A 2,903-nucleotide genomic window follows, 5' to 3' on the forward strand; every position below is an offset into this window, starting at 1 on the left:
AAATTATTTTCCCAGCATCGCAATGCCCTTGGAGGAAAAATTAAGTTTGCATTCATGCTGGTGCAATCGTGTAGAGGAAAAATAATACAGAATCAACAAGGAGATATTGTGCAAAGACCAGAAACAAAATATCACTTTGCCAGATGACCTTGTTGATTCATATGCAATGATTGCATTTTATTAGGCAATACAAAGCTCCCCCCCTTTCCACATAAACATCCCACCTCCTTATCAGTATGTAGTGAAGCAGCTTACTCTCTGTACTGTGTAGATGGAAGAATGAGATGTGGTCAAAACTCAGCACTGTATCCACGGCCAAAAAAAACCTTCTTTGATGAATGAACTCTCGTCAACATTATTTTTCCACAAAATGATTTTTAATCATGAAAACATCATTAATTTGACATGATAAGCCAAGCAAATCTATGCAAATACACCATTAATAAATGTGCATTCATTATGATGTATGTGTGTTAATATGCAACGCTAATAGAAATGGATCAAAAGCCTGGAAGCACATCAAGAGTTGCCGATTACTGTGAATCTGTTAAGTGAGTTCTGGATGGCGACCAGAGTAGTTATCTCCTCACAACTGTCCTCTACATGTCAGGTGTTATTTGACTGATCCGTCTTCACTGGTCCAACTCTACATCTCCATTCCCAGCAAACAAACAAAAAAAGAAAAGGGGAGTGTGGGTCAGGCCGTCCCCCGCTCGTAGCCAAAACACTATTTCATCACCAGACCCTGGACAGGGCAGGATTTAGCGCTGCATGCCTCATCCATCTCTAGCGCTCCCAGCCTCTCCCCCTAAAACAGACAGAGATGGATGAGCTCGCTGGAGCCCTGCTCTCCCTTTCCACTCACTCCCCTCACCTTGGGAAACTTCCCCTGAGCATCACGGAGCACTTTGCTCCTCCCTCTGTCTTGCAGCCCTCCACTTTCTTGTTCCTTCACTGATATCATCTCTTTCTTCTACCTTCACTTCTCTGATCTCCCACAAAAAACCCTATTCCTCTGGCCTTTCCACCAGCTGCAGCCATGTTAGTGGCTCTGTGAAGCTGTACTTTGTCTCAGTGCGAGCCATGGGACAGTTCTAAATCACCGCCATCACCCTCTGCTTTTGATGAATAGGCCGATCAGGCTCGGCTCCATCCCCGGTGTAAGCTTATCATCCCAGAGCTCATCCTGTTCGGCTAACCTGGCCACCGTAGAGCAGCCGAGGACAAGCAAACCCTGTCCAGGGGCTAATCTCCCAGGGAATCCAGGATTATGGGCAGCACTAATAGCGAATCCCCCTACACACACTAAACTGAGCCGGCAGCTTAGTGGGGTTAGAGGGTTCTCTCCTCGCCTTCCTCTGTCTTTTGGTCCGCTGTCCAGGTATGGACCGACGAGATGTTCATAAGCTCTAAACCACTGGGACAAAGGTTGAAAGGGCTGTCAGGAGCCGGAGGTGTTATAAACAGCGAGGTGAGAAGTGATGCTGAGATTTATTCAGACTCAGCAAGACTCGGTGGGGCCAACGTGCTATTTTTCTTGACTCTACAAGGATATGTTTGGATTGCACAGCTGAGCGCAAGGAAAAGATTTATCAGAATTCATGACTGATATAAATGATGCATAACACCACTTTTTTTCTTGCTCAGCAAATCAGAGTTGCGGACAGGCTAGAAATAACAGAACACACAGGTCAAGTTGAATGTTTAATGCATGTCGGTGGTAGCCTACTTCCAGGTGCGTGCTGTCACTCACTGCAGCATGCAGTCAAAGTCCTGAGTTCTTCATCCAGACTACAGATGGCACTATTGCCTCAGTATGGTTGGCACTGCATACCAATACCTCATGATGAGCCATCAGACTGATTGACAAACTTTATTCCCCTTTTTGCAAGTTCATAAATGACCTTTTGCAAGTGCAGCAACATTTGCATGGGAGCTACAACAAGAATGAATCACCCTGCTTCAAATCAAACAGCCTTCACCCTGTAACTCTTCAAAAGGAGCTTCATTTAGCCTCAGCCCTTTCCCCTGTAAAAATAACTCAAGTCAGTTTATGCTCAAACGTCCCCTGGCTTTCATTGGTTCCGCCAGATTGGTGAGGCAAATCAAATGCAGACACATTCATCCACTGACCAAGGCCAGCGAGTATTAAAAAGTCGAGAAAAACGGCTTTCCACACTCCGGGCTTTGAGCTGGTGACCTCTCTCAATTTAAAAGCCGTCCAAAAGAACGAGCATAAACTCAACACTCAAGTTTTCCATCAGCCGAAGAGTGAAATTATGAGACAATTGCCACGACTTAATAAACAAAAGAGATGGAAGTAACAGCTGACCCTGCACGGGTGAGCGACAACTTTAGACGATCATTTGGATCAATTCAGATTCAACAATTACACCGAGTGTTCGGCGGAGGAAACCGGCGCTGCCTCTCACAGCACTAAAACCTCTTTCTTCCTCGCCTGTCATGAAAGTTCCCAGATTCATGAATACAATTTTTTTTTTTCTTCTTTCCAGCTCGTGGCGTGTTAATTACTGGCAGCGTTACTCGGAGGCTCTCTAAACTGGAATGACAGAGGTGTTCTTCAGTGTGCTGAAGTTGGTTCAGCTGCTGTCCAAGGTAATTGAAAGGCAAGATTTTTCAGCTGGAATCACTGGGGAAGAAGAGGCCCTGTTTAATGCCTCTGTTGTTACCACTTCTGCCTTCATAATGACAAATGTCTCTCATCCTTCTCCAGGATAATTACAGCAGGTTCAAATGTGTCAATAAGTCTCACTGCTGGGTGCAACATGACCGTTTCGATGCATGGAAATCCAAAAACAACCGACTGCCTGCTGCTACAAATATGTATCTGCCATCAGTTCAACTCTTATTAAGACATTTTTGATAGATTTGACAAAAGAAAA

This window comes from Sebastes umbrosus, chromosome 11 (assembly GCF_015220745.1).
Source record: "Sebastes umbrosus isolate fSebUmb1 chromosome 11, fSebUmb1.pri, whole genome shotgun sequence".
NCBI classification, from domain to species: Eukaryota; Metazoa; Chordata; class Actinopteri; order Perciformes; family Sebastidae; genus Sebastes; species Sebastes umbrosus.